The 15,700-nt window shown below is 40.5% G+C and overlaps 1 protein-coding gene across 2 annotated transcripts in view; it reads left to right on the forward strand.

Moving 5' to 3' along the window:
* The first annotated feature begins 14,812 nt into the window (after positions 1 to 14,812).
* Positions 14,813 to 15,700, forward strand: part of KIAA0825 (KIAA0825 ortholog) — a 401,795-nt gene continuing 400,907 nt past the window's right edge. For both annotated transcript variants that reach the window (XM_055429383.2, XM_055429385.2), the window contains exon 1: positions 14,813 to 14,950. The gene's annotated coding sequence lies outside the window, so the exon portion shown is untranslated. The remainder of the gene's footprint in view (positions 14,951 to 15,700) is intronic.

The following is a 15,700-nucleotide window of genomic DNA, read 5'->3' on the forward strand; positions in this document are numbered from 1 at the left end:
CATGAAAAGACTAATCTTTTTCTATTGAATTTTCTTGAAATCCTTGTCAAAAATCAATTGAACGTTCTATGGATTTATTTTTGGTCTCTTGGTTCTATTCCATTGACTACATCTATCTTTATGTTTATCCTATCACACAATCTTGATTACTATAGCTCTGTAATAAGTTTAGAAAGTCAGAAATGTGACTTCTCTAACTTCATTCTTCTTTTTCAAGATTTTTTTGGCTGTCCCTTGTATATCCAGCATGAATTTTATGATCCGTTTGTTACTATCTGTAAAATAGGCAGCTGGCATTTTGATAGAGATTGCACTGAACCTGTAATTTGGGAAGTATTGCCAGTTTAATAATATTAAATTTTTCAATCCATAAACAATGGACCTTTCATGTATTTGAATCTAATCCAGTCTCTTCCAGTGATGTTTCTCAGTTTTCAGTGGAAAGGTCTTGCACTTCTTTAGTTAACTGTTCTCTTAAATTTTTTTTTCTATTTGATGTCATTGTAAATGGAATTTCTTTCCTAATTTTAAAATTGTTAAGTGCTAGCATACAAAAATATAATTTGTTTCTGTTTGTTAATCTTGTGCAACCTTTGTTGAATATCTTTATTAGCTCCAGTAGTTTTGGGGTTTTCTTTAAAGGTTTTATTTTATTTTTGGCTTTACTGAGTCTTCGTTGCTATGTGAGGGCTTTCTGTAGTTACACCAAGCGGGGACTATTCTCTAGTTGCAGTGCATGGGCTTCTCATTGTGGTGGCTTCTCTTGTTTCAGAGTACCAGCTCTAGTACGCGTGGGTTACATTAGTTGTAGCCCACAGGCTTAGTTGTACCAAGGTGTGCAGAATCTTCCTGGAGCAGGGATTGAATCCATGTTCCCTGCATGGACAGGTGGATTCTTAACCACTGGACCATCAGGGAAGTACCCTTGATTTGTTTTAGAATTTCTTACAATTTGCTACATACAAGATCTTGTCATCTATAAGTAGAGATAGTTCTCCTTCTTTCCAGTCTGGATGCCTTTTATTTACTTTTCTTGCCTAATAATCCTGGTTAGAACCTCTAGTGTCAGTTCAGTTCAGTTCAGTCGCTCAGTCGTGTCCGACTCTTTGCGACCCCATGAATCACAGCACGCCAGGCATCCCTGTCCATCACCAACTCCCGGAGTTCACTCAAACTCATGTCCACAGAGTCGGTGATGCCATCCAGCCATCTCATTCTCTGTCGTCCCCTTCTCCTCCCACCCCCAATCCCTCCTAGCATCAGAGTCTTTTCCAGTGAGTCAACTCGTCTCATGAGGTGGCCAAAGTATTGGAGTTTCAGCTTTAGCATCAGTCCTTCCAATGAACACCCAGGATTGATCTCCTTTAGAATGGACTGGTTGGATCTCCTTGCAGTATAAGGGACTCTCAAGAGTCTTCTCCAGCACCACAGTTCAAAAGCATCAATTCTTTGGCGATCAGCTTTCTTCTCAGTCCAACTCTCACATCCATACATGACCACTGGAAAAACCATAGCCTTGACTAGACGGACCTTGGTTGGCAAAGTAATGTCTCTGCTTTTAGGTCCATACTGTTTCTGTCCTTTATTCTGCCCATCTTTTCATGAAATGTTCCCTTGGTATCTCTAATTTTCTTGAAGAGATCTCTAGTCTTTCTCATTGTATTGTTTTCCTTTATTTCTTTGCATTAATCACTGAAGAAGTCTTTCTTATGTCTCCTTGTTATTTTTTTGAACTCTGCATTCAAATGGGTATATCTTTGCTTTTCTCCTTTGCCTTTGGCCTCTCTTCTTCTCACAGCTATTTGTAAGGCCTCCTCAGATAACCATTTTGCTTTTTTGCATTTCTTTTTCTTGGGGATGGTTTTTCCCTGTCTCCTGTACAATGTCACGAACCTCCATCCATAGTTCTTCAGGCACTATGTCTATCAGATCTAGTCCTTTAAATCTGTTTGTCATGTCCACTGTATTTGACCAAAGGGATTTGATTTAGGTCATACCTGAATGGTCTAGTGGTTTTCCCTACTTACTTCAGTTTAAATCTGAATTTGACAATAAGGAGTTCATGATCTGAACCACAGTCAGCTTCCGGTTTTGTTTTTGCTGACTGCATAGAGCTTCTCCATCTTTGGCTGCAAAGAATATAATCAGTCTGATTTTGGAATTGATCATCTGGTGATGTCCACATGTAGTCTTCCCTTGTGTTGTTGGAAGAGGGTGTTTCCTATGACTGGTGCGTTCTCTTGGCAAAACTCTATTAGCCTTTGCCCTGCTTCATTCTGTACTCCAAGACCAAATTTGCCTGTTACTCCAGGTGTTTCTTGATTTCCTACTTTTCATTCCAATCCCCTATTATGAAAAGGACATCTTTTTTGGGTGTTAGTTCTAAAAGGTCTTGTAAGTCTTCATAGACCCATTCAACTTCAGCTTCTTCAGCATTACTGGTCGGGGCATAGACTTGGATTACTGTGATATTGAATGATTTGCCTTGGAAATGAACTGAGATCATTCTGTTGTTTTGGAGATTGCGTCCAAGTACTGCATTTCGGACTCTTTTGTTGACCATGATGGCTACTCCATTTCTTCTAAGGGATTCCTGTCCACAGTAGTAGATATAATGGTCATCTGAGTTAAATTCACCCATTCCAATCCATTTTAGTTTTCTGATGCCTAAATGTCGATGTTCACTCTTGCCATCTCCTGTTTGACCACTTCCAATGTGCCTTGATTCATGGTATTAACATTCCAGGTTCCTATGCAATATTGCTCTTTATAGCATTGGACTCTACTTCCATCACCAGTCACACCCACAACTGGATGTTGTTTTTGCTTTGCCTCTGTCTCTTCATTCTTTCTGGAGTTTTATTTCTCTTCTGATCTCCTGTAGCATACTGGGCACCTACTGACCTGGGGAGTTCATCTTTCAGTGTCCTATCTTTTCCCCTTTTCATACTGTTCATGGGGTTTTCAAGGCAAGAATACTGAAGTGGTTTGCCATTCTCTTCTCCAGTGGACTACGTTTTGTCAGAACTTTCCACCATGACCCATATGTCTTGGGTGGCCCTACCTGGCATGGCTCATAGTTTCCTTAAGACAAGGCTGTGGTGCATGACATCGGATTGGTTAGTTTTCTGTGATTGTGTTTTTCATTTTTTCTGCCCTCTGATGGAGAAGGATAAGAGGCTTATGGAAGCTTCCTGATAGGAGAGACTGACTGAGAGGGTCTTCTTCTGATGGGCGGGGCCGTGCTTATTAATCTTTAATCCGATTTGCTGTTGATGGGTGGGGCTTTGTTCCCTCCCTGTTCCTTGACCTGAGGCCAAACTATGGTGGAGGTAATGAAGATAATTGCAACCTCCTTCAAAAGGTCCTATGGAGGCCCGCACCCCTGCAGCAGGCCACCACTGACCCACGCCTCCCCAGAGACTCCTAGACACTCACGGGCAAGTCTGGGTCAGTCTCTTGTGGGGTCACTGCTCCTTTCTCCTGGGTCCTGGTGCACAAGGTTCTGCTTGTGCCCTCCAAGAGTCTGTTTCCCAGTCCTCTGTAAGTTTTGGCAGCTCTATGGTGGGGTTAATGGCAGCCTCCTCCAAGACGCTGATGCCACACCCAGGTCTGCTGCACCCAGGCCCCTGCTGACCTGTCCTCCTCGGGAGACCCTCACACACAGCTCTGCTCAGTCTCTGTAGGGTCTCCGGGTCCTGGTGCAACAAGGTTTGTTGGAGCCTCTGAGCATCTCTGGCGGGTATAGTGCTTAGCCACGGTGTAAAGTACTTTGATATGTTACTGGATTGAATTTGTTAATATTTTGCGAAGTATTTTAATCTGTATATTTGTAAGGGAAATTGGTCCATAGTTTTGTGTTCTTGTAGTGGTTTTGTCTGGTTTTAGTATCAAGGTAATGTTGGCCATAGAATGAGTTGAGAAGTACTCCCTCCTCTTCTGTTTCTGAAAGGATTTGTGAAGTGAGTGCAAGTCACTCAGTCCTGTCCAGCTCTTTGGGATTGCATGGACTGTAGCCCGCCAGACTCCTCTGTCCATGAAATTCTCTAGGTCAGAATACTGCAATGGGTAGCCATTGCCTTCTCCAGGGTATCTTCCTCACCCAGGAATTGAACCAGGCATCCCTGTCCATCACTAACTCCCGGAGTTCACTCAAACTCACGTCCATCAAGTCGGTGATGCTATCCAGCCATCTCATTCTCTGTCGTCCCCGTCTCCTCCCTCCCCCAATCCCTCCCAGCATCAGAGTCTTTTCCAGTGAGTCAACTCGTCGCATGAGGTGGCCAAAGTATTGCAGTTTCAGCTTTAGCATCAGTCCTTCCAATGAACACCCAGGACTGATCTCCTTTAGAATGGACTGGTTGGATCTCCTTGCAGTCCAAGGGACTCTCAAGAGTCTTCTCCAACACCACAGTTCAAAAGCATCAATTCTTTGGGGCTCACCTTACTTAACAGTCCAACTCTCACGTCCATACATGACCAGTGGAAAAACCATAGCCTTGACTAGATGGACCTTTGTTGGAAAAGTAATGTCTCTGCTTTTTAATATGCTGTCTAGGTTGGTCATAACTTTCCTACCAAGGAGTAAGCGTCTTTTAATTTCATGGCTGCAGTCACCATCTGCAGTGATTCTGGAGCCCCCCAAAATAAAGTCAGCTATTGTTTCTACTGTTTCCCCATCTCTTTGCCATGAAGTAATCGGACCAGATGCCATGATCTTAGTTTTCTGAATGTTGAGCTTTAAGCCAACTTTCTCACTCTCCTCTTTCACTTTCTTTAAGAGGCTCTTTAGTTCTCTTTTACTTTCTGCCATAAAGGTGGTGTCATCTGCATATCTGAGGTTATTGATATTTGTTTTAGATCTGCTCAATTTTTACATTTCTTCTTAATTTGGTTTTGGTGATTTATATCTTTTTAATAATGTGTCATTTCATCTGTATATCTAGTTTTTTGGCATAAAGTTGTTTATGTGTTGTATTATAATCTTTTCAGTTTCTGTATGACCACTATCTTTTTCGTTGCTCTTCTTTTCTAGTGTTCTAAGACTGAATCTTTTTTTTTTTGACTGCACCGAATCTTCATTGTGGTATGCAGGTGCTTTAGTTGCAACATATGGGATGTAGTTCCCTGATCAAGGATCGAACCTGGGCCCCCTGGCATTTGGAGCACAGAGTCTTAGCCACTGGACCACCAGGGAAGTCCCCTGAAACTGAATCTGGAGCTGCGTGGTGGAGACCTTTCTTCATGTTTATTTATTTGTTTATTTTTGGCTGTGGTGGGTCTTCATTGCTGTGCATCAGTTCAGTTCAGTCGCTCAGTCGTGTCTGACTCTTTGCGACCCCATGAACCACAGCACGCCAGGCCTCCCTGTCCATCACCAACTCCCAGAGTTCACTCAAACTCATGTCCATCGAGTCGGTGATGCCATCCAGCCATCTCATTCTCTGTCGTCCCCGTCTCCTCCTACCCCCAATCCCTCCCAGCATCAGACTCTTTTCCAGTGAGTCAACTCGTTGCATGAGGTGGCCAAAGTATTGCAGTTTCAGCTTTAGCATAAGTCCTTCCAATGAACACCCAGGATTGGTCTCCTTTAGAATGGACAGGTTGGATCTCTTTGCAGTCCAAGGCACTCTCAAGAGTCTTCTCCAGCACCACAGTTCAAAAGCATCAATTCTTCGGCGATCAGCTTTCTTCACGTAGGCCTTCTTTAATTGTGGCGAGTAGGGACTATTCTCTAGTTGCCATGCAGGCTTCTCATTACGGTGGCTTCTTTTGTTGCAGAGCACAAGCTCTGGAGCATGCAGTAGTTGTGGCTTGCAGCCTTCATTGCCCTTTGACATGTGGAGTCTTCTTGGACCAGGGATCTGACCCATGTCCCCTGCATTGGCAGGTAGATTTTAACCATTTTACCACCAGGGATGTCCCTTCTTTTTTGATATGTGTTTAAACTATAGATTTCCATTTACAGCTTTTTGTGTCTCTCGTAAAATGTGACACATTGTGTTTCCACTGTAATTTAGTAAACAATACTTTCTAAGATCTTCTGTGATTCCTTTTTGACTTGTTATTAAATGTTTTTTAATTTTCAAATATTAGGGGTTTTCTGAGATTTTTTTAATGCTGTTGATTTCTGATTTAATTCTGTTATACTTATAGAACGTACCTTTTATGATCTTATTACTTTGAAATTTATTGGTACTTTTTATGACCTGGAATATGATCTATTTTTGAAAAAAAAATTGACCTTTGGGAAAAAATGTGTATCCTGCCATGATTAAGTGGAGTAGTCTATATGTAGAAATTAGATTACATAGATTGATAGTATTCAGATCTTCTGTACTTTTGCTGATTTTCTGTTTAATTTCATCAATTATTGAGTGCAGAGGATTTAGGTATATAATTATAATTCTCAAATAGTCTCAAATTTCTTCTTTCAATTCTTTCATGTTTTGCTCCGCTGTTTTTGAGGCACAGTTTTAGGTGCATGCGTGGTAAGTCACTTCAGTCATATCTGATTCTTTGCAACCGTATGGACTGTTGCCTAGTGTCCATGGGATCCTCCAGCCAAGAGTACTGCAGTGGATTGCCATGCTCTCCTCCAGGGGATCTTCCCTACCCAGGGATAGAACCCATGACTCCTGCGTTGCAGGCTGCTTCTTTACTGCTGAACCACCAGGAAAGCCCTTTGCTGCTACTGCTAAGTCGCTTCAGTCGTGTCCGACTCTGTGCGACCCCATAGACGGCAGCCCACCAGGCTCCCCCGTCCCTGTGATTCTCCAGGCATGAACACTGGAGTGGGTTGCCATTGCCTTCTCCAATGCATGAAAGTGAAAAGTGAAACTGAAGTCGCTCAGTCGTGTCCGACTCTTCTCAACCCCACGGACTGCAGCCTACCAGGCTCCTCCGTCCATGGGATTTTCCAGGCAACAGTACTGGAGTGGGGTGACATTGCCTTCTCCTTCCCATCTCTGTGTCCGGGCGCGGGCTGTGGCTGCGGGCGCCGCCGGGAAGGGCCGGAGCGCGGCTCGCCGGCCGGGAGCCTGCCAGAGCGAAGGGCGAGGGGCGCGGAAGGTGAACTCCGTCCCAGGTCCCCGGCCAGGCGGGCCGGGCAGGACGCGGCGGCTCCTGGCGCGACGGCCGGTCGGTCGGTCAGTCACGGCGGTGTCCCCGTGGCAGGAAAGCCCTTTGGGTGCATATATATTTGTAAATATAGTATCTTTTTAATGTATTGACCCTTCTATATCCATTTTTCTCAAATACTATTTCTTGAAGCTTATTTTGTCTAATTTTAGTAGCTCCAACACTTATGTTTACTGTTTGCATGGCTTCTTTTCCATCTCTTTTAATTTATTTATTGTCTTTGACTGAAAAATATGTCTGTTACAGATGGTACATGGTTGCATCTTCCTTTTTTATCTAGTCTAACAATTTCTGCCTTTTAATTGAGGTGTTTAGACCTTTAACATTTAATGTGTTTGTGGATGTGATCAGTTTGCATTTTCCAATTACTTTGTTTTTATATGACTCATCTCTCTTATTTCTTTCCTCTACCTTTGTTACCTTCATTTATATAAGATTCATATTTTTAATATAGTCACGTTTTAATTTCTAGTGAAACTTTACCTTTTAAAAAGTTATTTTCTTAATGTTTGCAGTAGAGAATATAATCTACATCTAAATTTATCAGAACAAGCTTAAGCAGTTAATATCAACTAAATTATCATAAAATAAAGAAATTTTGTTCCAGCATAGTTTTATTCCTTTTTCCCATTTCTATTATTATCATGTGTATTACATCTCTACATGTTTTAAAATAAACAGTGCATTAATATAGTTATTGCTTTATGCAATTTATGTCTTTTAAAGAGTTCAGTTAAAAGAAATGAGGTAACATTTTAGAGAGTCTTTCTATTAGCCCACATTTTGCCATTTCTGGAACTGTTGTTTATTACTCTGGATTTAGGTTACCATCTGGTGTCATTTCCTTTCAGCTGAAGGATTTCCCTTAATATTTTCTTATACAGCTCTGTTAGTAACAAATTCTCAGTCTTTATTTTATTTTCAGTTTTAAAGTGATGGCTCTATTTTGCCTTCAGTTTAAAGGTAATTATTCTCAATATAGGATACTTAGTGGACAGTTTTTTCTTTCAGTATTTTGAATTTCTCATTTCACTGACTTCCGGCCTCCATTGTTTCATTGATGCTCAAATATATGTGAGCATTTACTTTTCTCTTGCTGGTTTTAAGATTTTCTGTTTGTCTTTGTCCATCAGTGGTTTGATTATGTCTGAATATCCATCTCTTTACATTTGTCCTTCATGGAATCTGTTGAGCTTTTGATGAGTACATGAATGTTTTTACAAATTTGGTATGTTTTTTATCCTTTATTTCTTCATATATATTTTTTCTATCCCTTTTTCTGTCTCCATTTTTTTCTGAGATACTCATTACATACTTTTTGATATGGTTATGATTATCCAAAATGTCTGAGTATTTGCTCATTCTTTAAAAATTATTTTTTCTCTTTGTTCTATTTATGTGCATCTATTTTAAATTCATATTGGAATGTGAAGTCAAGTCAGCCAGAGGAGGCATCATTATGAACAAAGTTAGTGGAGGTGATGAAATAGCTGAGCTATTTCAAATCCTAAACGATGATGCTGTGAAAGTGCTGCACTCAATATGCCAGCAAATTTGGAAAACTCAGCAGTGGCCACAGGACTGGAAAAGGTCAGCTTTCATTCCAATCCCTAAGAAAGGCAATGCCAAAGAATGGTCAAACTACTACACAATTGCACTCATCTCACACACTAGCAAAGTAATGCTCAAAATTCTCCAAGCCAGGCTTCAACAGTACGTGAACTGTGAAATTCCAGATGTTCAAGTTGTATTTAGAAAAGGCAAAGGAACCAGAGATCAAACTGCCAACATCCGTTGGATCATCATAAAAGCAAGAGAGTTCCAGAAAAACATCTACTTCTGCTTCATTGACTATGCCAAAGCCTTTGACTGTGTGAATCACAACAAACTATGGAAAATTCTTAAAGAGGTGGAAATACCAGACCACCTGACTTGCCACCTGAAAAATCTGTATGCAGGTCAAGAAGCAACAGTTAGAACCGGACATAGAACAACAGACTGGTTCCAAATCAGGAAAGGAGTACGTCAAGGCTGTCACCCTACTTATTGAACTAATATGCAGAGTACATCATGATAAATGCTGGACTGGATGAAGTACAAGTTGGAATCAATATTGCCGTGAGAAACATCAATAACCTCAGATATGGAGGTGATGCCATCCTTTTGGCAGAAATTGAAGAAGATCTAAAGAGCATCTTGATGAAAGTAAAGGTGGAGAGTGAAAAAAGTTGGCTTAAGACTCAGCATTCAAAAAACGAAGATCATGGGATCCAGTCCTATCACTTCATGGTAAATAGACGGGGAAACAACGGAAATGGTGAGAGACTTTATTTTCTTGGGCTCCAAAGTCACTGCAGGTGGTGACTGCAGCCTTGAAATTAAAAGATGCTTGCTTCTTGGATTAAAAGCTATGACCAACCTAGACAGCATATTAAAAAGCAGAGACATTACTTTTCTGTCAAAGGCCTGTCTGGTCAAACCTATGGTTTTTCTAGTAGTCACGTATAGATGTGAGAGTTTGACCATAAAGAAAGCTGAGCATCAAAGAATTGATGCTTTTGAACTGCTGTGTTGGAGAAGACTCTTGAGAGTCCCTTGGACTGCAAGGAGATCCAGTCAGTCCATTCTAAAGGAGACCAGTCCTGAGTGTTCATTGGAAGGATTGATGCTGAGGCTGAAACTCCAATACTTTGGCCACCTGATGTGAAGAACTGACTTGCTGGGAAAGAGTGAGGTTTGGAGGAGAAGTAGACGACAGAGGATGAGATGGTTGGATGGCATCACCGACTCTATCATGAGTTTGAGCAAGCTCTGGGATTTGGTGATGGACAGGGAGACGTTGCGTGCTGCAGTCCATGGGGTTGCAAAGAGTCGGCACAACTGAGCAACTGGCTGAACTGTTTTTAATTCCACTGGTCTTTCTTGGTAGCTCAGCTGGTAAAGAATCTGCCTGAAATTCAGGAGGCCCAGGTTTGAGTGCTGGGTCAGGAAGATCCCCTGGTGAAGGGATAGGCTACCCATTCCCATATTCTTGGGCTTCCCTGGTGGCTCAGACAGTAAAGAATCCTTCTGCAGTGCAGGTGACCTGGGTTTGATCCCTGTATTCCAAAGATCCCCTGAAGAGAGCATGTCAACCCACTCCAGTATTCTTGCCTGGAGAATCCCCATGGACAGAGGAGCCTAGAAGGCTACAGCCCATTTGCTCGCAAAGAGTCGAACATGACTGAGCCACTAAGCACAGCACTCTTAAATTCACTAATTCTTCCGGTCATCTTGAATGTGTTGTCAGGTTCCTAATGTGAATTTTCACTTAATATACTTTTCAAGTCTAAAATTTCCATTTAGTTGTTTTCCAACATTTTTTCTCATTATTGAGAATCTCATTTTTTTTTTATTCATCATTGCCTTACTTTTGTTTTTTAAGTGTGGTCACCTTTTTTTCATTGAAAGTATAATTCTGCTTTAAAGACTGTGTTAAAATTCAATATCTAGAGATACCCAGTTTCTATTGGCCACTTTTTCTCTGCTTGCATATCTCGTAATATCTTGTTGAAAAGTAGATATTTTAGATCATATATTGTGGCAACTCTGGATTCTGATTTTTTTTTCTCCCTGTTACTGCTTTATTTGCTTGTTTTTTTGTTTAGCAATTTGCCTAAATTAAATCCATGACATCTATTTCCCTTGTGATTTCACTTATGTACTTTTTCTTTATTTCTTTTTGAGATTCTTGTTATTAGTTTTACATTTGGCTTCCTGGGACTTGCCTGTCTCTCTGTGAAGCTTGAATGATAAGCTGGTGGTCAGACAGTGAATGTGCGCAAACCCTTAAAGCCAGTAAGTTATCTGTCTTCTACTCATGAATCTCTGTATTGATACAGGAATACATTTAAAATGTATATTGTTTTCAAGTGTTCCCCACTTTGGTTTCTACTGAACGCTTTCACATTTCCTCTGTGCTGTGATTGTTCAGCCTCAGCAGTGTGTGGGTAGCTTTGTTCCTCTCAGGCCTCCGTTGGATATATTCTTAGCCATAGCCAAGAATGTGCTTGCCCCAAGGGTGAACATAACTTGGATTAATAGAGCTGTTGACTCTCTGTGCTTGCTCCTTCTTGTAAGGCCATCACTTCCAGTGAAACACTACAGAAAGCTGGTATCACCCACCACTCAAGTACCACTGAGCCTCCTTTGACCACTGCAGAGTTGGTTCTGGTTCTAGTGATCTTCCCCGCTGCGGAAGAGCCTCTGTACTCACCGAATTGTGGTTGATGTCAATAGGAGCACCTCTCGCCTAGAATACAACAAGGTCCTACTTTCCTTACCTAAAAATGAGTAGTTTTTCAGATACCAACACTGCTCAAATTGTTATCTTCCTTTTGTCTATTTATGGGTGACTGAGTGACTAAAATGGTTCTATCTGTCAATTTTGTGTAGCTCTAAGGTTTAACTTATCTCCATCTTCTTTGGGGGCCCATTTTTGTTTTATATTGGTTTCAGATGTGAACACAAAGCCAAATGATTTTCTTCAAATGCCCGATAGTCCTTGGCTGTGCATTCACATTACAAACAAGCAAGTCCAAAAGCTGCCTAGAAATTACATTTGTATGGCACCGATTTGATGGTACAGTTTGCTTTAGAGTGAATAGCTGGGTAACCATGATCATGCTGGAAGTCTGCTGAAGCCAGAATGAGGCAGACTTTTCTTTGGGGGCACCCATTCTACCTTTCCTGGTACTCTGTTTTATATACAGTAGTGTGTCTGTGTTCGGAGAAGGCAATGGCAAGCCACTCCAGTACTCTTGCCTAGAAAATCGCATGGACAGAGGAGCCTGGTGGGCTGCAGTCCATGGGGTTGCTACTAGTCAGACATGACTGAGCAACTTCACTTTCACTTTTCACTTATTGGAGAAGGAAATGGCAACCCACTTCAGTGTTCTTGCCTGGAGAATCCCAGGGATGGTGGAGCCTGGTCGGCTGCCGTCTATGGGGTCGCACAGAGTCGGACACGACTGAAGCGACTTAGCAGCAGCAGCAGTGTGTCTGTGTTAATCCCAAACTCCTAATTTATTCCTCCCCCACCTCAACCTTTCCCCTTTGGGAACTGTAAATTTGTTTTCAAATTCTGTGAGTCTCTTTCTGTTTTTGTGCATAAGTTAATTTGTATCATTTTTTTAGATTCCACACGTAAGTGATATAATATGATTATTTTTCTTTGACTTAATATGATAATCTCTAGATCCATCCATGTTGCTACAAATGGCATTATTTCATTCTTCCTGTGGCTGAGTAATATTCCATTGTATATACGTACCACATCTTCTTGGGTCCTGCTCTCATCTGTTCTTTTCAGGATTTTCTGTGTGTTCAGTCATTCAGTCGTTTCCGACCCTTTGTGACCCCATGGACTGCAGCATGCCAAGCTTCCCTGTCCTTCACAGTCTCCTGGAGTTTGCTCAGACTCATGTCCATTGAATCGGTGATGCCATTGTGCATTGCCATATTTCTTCATAGTTGTTTTGTGGATTATGAACCCATTTTTAGAGAAGAGGTTTTTTTTTTTTTTTTAATTGTAGTGGTTATTATTATTTTAGTTACTGCCTCTTTCTCTTTCTTTACCTGATTCTGTTGTGGGGAACAGAATTTACCTTTGGGTTTACATTTTCTTTTACCTGTGTACACTTAACATTTTATCAGATAAGCAATATTACCTATGTTGACAGTTTCTAGAAAAGTAAGTCTTGACTTTTTCCCTTTGGTCAAGCTGTTGAAAGTTATCATTGAAGTACAATTCACTCTATAGGCTGACATTGTCATCAAGAAAGCAATTTCAGTTATTTATGGTTTTCCATGAAATCTTGTGATTTCAGATATGGAGTATAGGTAATATGTTGTATCTCTATAATGGCTCCCTAGAGTGGGCATCTCCAGTTAGTTCTTAAGCCAAACTGAACCATGTCTCTTGTTAGAATTCCTGTTTTCTATTTAGTTCAAATTTAGTTCCTAGATTGACCAAGTTGTCCATGAGGGTTTTCATCTGTTTCTGATGAAGTATTAGCTGGATATCAGCTTGGGTTAACAGATGTTAGTAACATTTAAGCACTTGTATTTCAGATACCAGGGAAAGGCAAGAATATGAGAACAATCAATAGATATTGAGAGAAACATCTGGAGCCTTCTTCATATTAGTTTTATAGTTGAGGTGGCTCAGAAGTAAAGCATCTGCCTGTAATGCGGGAGACCAGGGTTTGATCCCTGGGACGGGAAGACGCCCTGGAGAAGGAAATGGCAACCCACTCCAGAGTTCTTGCCTGGAGAACCCCACAGATCGAGGAACCTGGTAGGCTACAGTCCACAGGGTCACAAAGAGTCGGACACGACTGAGTGACTTCACTTTCACTTTCAAGCCTAATGAAGAGATCATTTTGGCTGATCACAAATCATCCAATAGCTTTTTTTTCTATTAGATAGTATACTTACTGTTTGACTTCTTTTCTTTTCCTTTTAGTAAGGCAAGATAAAGAAATAAGTATAGATTTTGGAATGTTCATGATGTCAAGCTACAGAAAAATGTAGTAAGAGTTTTACAGATATCCTGGGTAAACGTATCAGTGTACAAAATTACACAAATATAAACAAAACATGAAAAAGCCCTTGCAAAGAGGTATTATTTATAGTAACATTCAAAATATGAAGTTCCTTTTAATGCATCTAACATAATGAGATGTGCAAAACTCCCATGAGGAAATAATAAAGCATTATTTTGTGATAATAGGACCTCAATAAAGGGAATGATGTGTAATACACATGGCTTTGGGAAACAAGATTTTATAGGTGCCCAATTTGATCAATTCAATCATATTTATGAGTATTTTTGAGGGGAGGAGAGAATACTTGACAAAAGATTTAAAAATTATATATAGAGAGGGCCAAAAAACAAGAATAACTGCAGTGTATTTTGGTACAGGCAAAGTCAGATAGATTGGTGGAATCTCACTAGTGAATCTTTAGACTACAGACTTTATGTGGGAGGTTATTAGAAACACAGAATCTCAGGTCCTGACCCCAGATCAACTGAGTCAGACTCTATCAAGATAACCTAGAAGAGTGGGGAAATTATTTTTTTAAATTTTAATTTATTTTGTAATATTTTGGCCTCACCATGTGGCATGTGGAATCTTAGTTCCCTGACGAGGAATTGAACCCAAGCCCCCTATATTGGAAACTTTGAATCTTAACCAGTGGAACTCCAAAGATGTCCCAAATATGGTTTTAAGAAACAGTTCTTGGGCAACTGGTAATTAAAAAAGAAAGCTGTAATTGTATTGAAAGGTATTGCTTGATTCATATGGTGCAGCCATCCCTTACTGTCTGTGATCTGCCTTTCTTTAAGAACATTTGAAAACTCAATGATAATAAAAGGGATACTTTGTGCATGTTTTTAAGGTGCATCTGTTATCTATGTGCCAATAATCTAGGAGTCGTCTTGTTAATAAGCTTTTTAAAGCTGCCCCGACTTCAGGATGTCTTCATGTGTTTCTGGCATCTCTTGGATCAAGTCTGTATATCCCACCGTAATGATAGTACTGTCACTGCCAACGTAGATCACTGACGTGACTGTGCCTCCTCCGCGTGGGTGATAAAGCGATATCTAATTATTTTATAGGTGTGCTTTGTATATTTTGGAAAAAAGCTGCTGAAGATACTGACGAAAAGGCACCTCTTCTACTGACACCTCAGGAGGAAGTAAGTTACCACCTACGTTAGGATTAGAAGACCAGCTCATTCTTAGAATCTTCTGAAACAAAATTAGGTAAGAAATGCTTTTCATCATATTTTAAATGATTTGTCCTCCATCGTCCCAGTTTGCTTGAAAGCTTCTATAATTCTATTCCTTTGGCCTCTAAGAGAAATGCAGTTAGCATTTTCCTTTAGGAAGGCAGCATGCCAGCCAGCTGTCAGCTTTATGATGTACCTGATCTCCGATGTCAGGGGAAGCACAATTCAATTTTAAAGTAAGTCTTCTGTACAATACTGCAGCAGGGCTGCCAGCATCTCTCTTTATGTTCCTTTCTTTGAAATTCTCCCTTTTCCTCAAACAGTATAGTTTTATTTTTAAATCCTTTGTGTAAGATGAAACTACCACTAGCTGACTTTCCTTGTCCTTAACTAAAAATCAATGAATTGACTGAAATTATCTGTAAATACTTCTGCTACCCTTTTTCATTTCTAGAAAATAAAGTACCACTGCTTGTTTAACTTATGACTTGTCTAAACATGTTGAAAGCATTGACTATAAGGCAGAACACTCAGACTCTGAAAGAGAGAACTGTGACAAGTTCAGTCAAAAGGGAAAAGAGGAATAATTTATAAAAGGTGCTGCAGATAATGATGCCAGCCAGTTATTTTAAAATGCATCCATCTCACCTTTTAATGAATTAGATTTGTCAACAGGAAATGTTTTATGCACCACTTCTAATAAAAGTGGCATGCTAGGAATGCAGTGCTTTGAGGTTGGCTTCTTCAAAGCTTCAGAGTATCTTCAATTCGAAGGTATTTTTTA

The sequence above is a fragment of the Moschus berezovskii genome, chromosome 8, assembly GCF_049115385.1.
Source record: "Moschus berezovskii isolate FMDL1 chromosome 8, NW_MosBer_1.0, whole genome shotgun sequence".
In the NCBI taxonomy this organism is placed as follows: Eukaryota; Metazoa; Chordata; class Mammalia; order Artiodactyla; family Moschidae; genus Moschus; species Moschus berezovskii.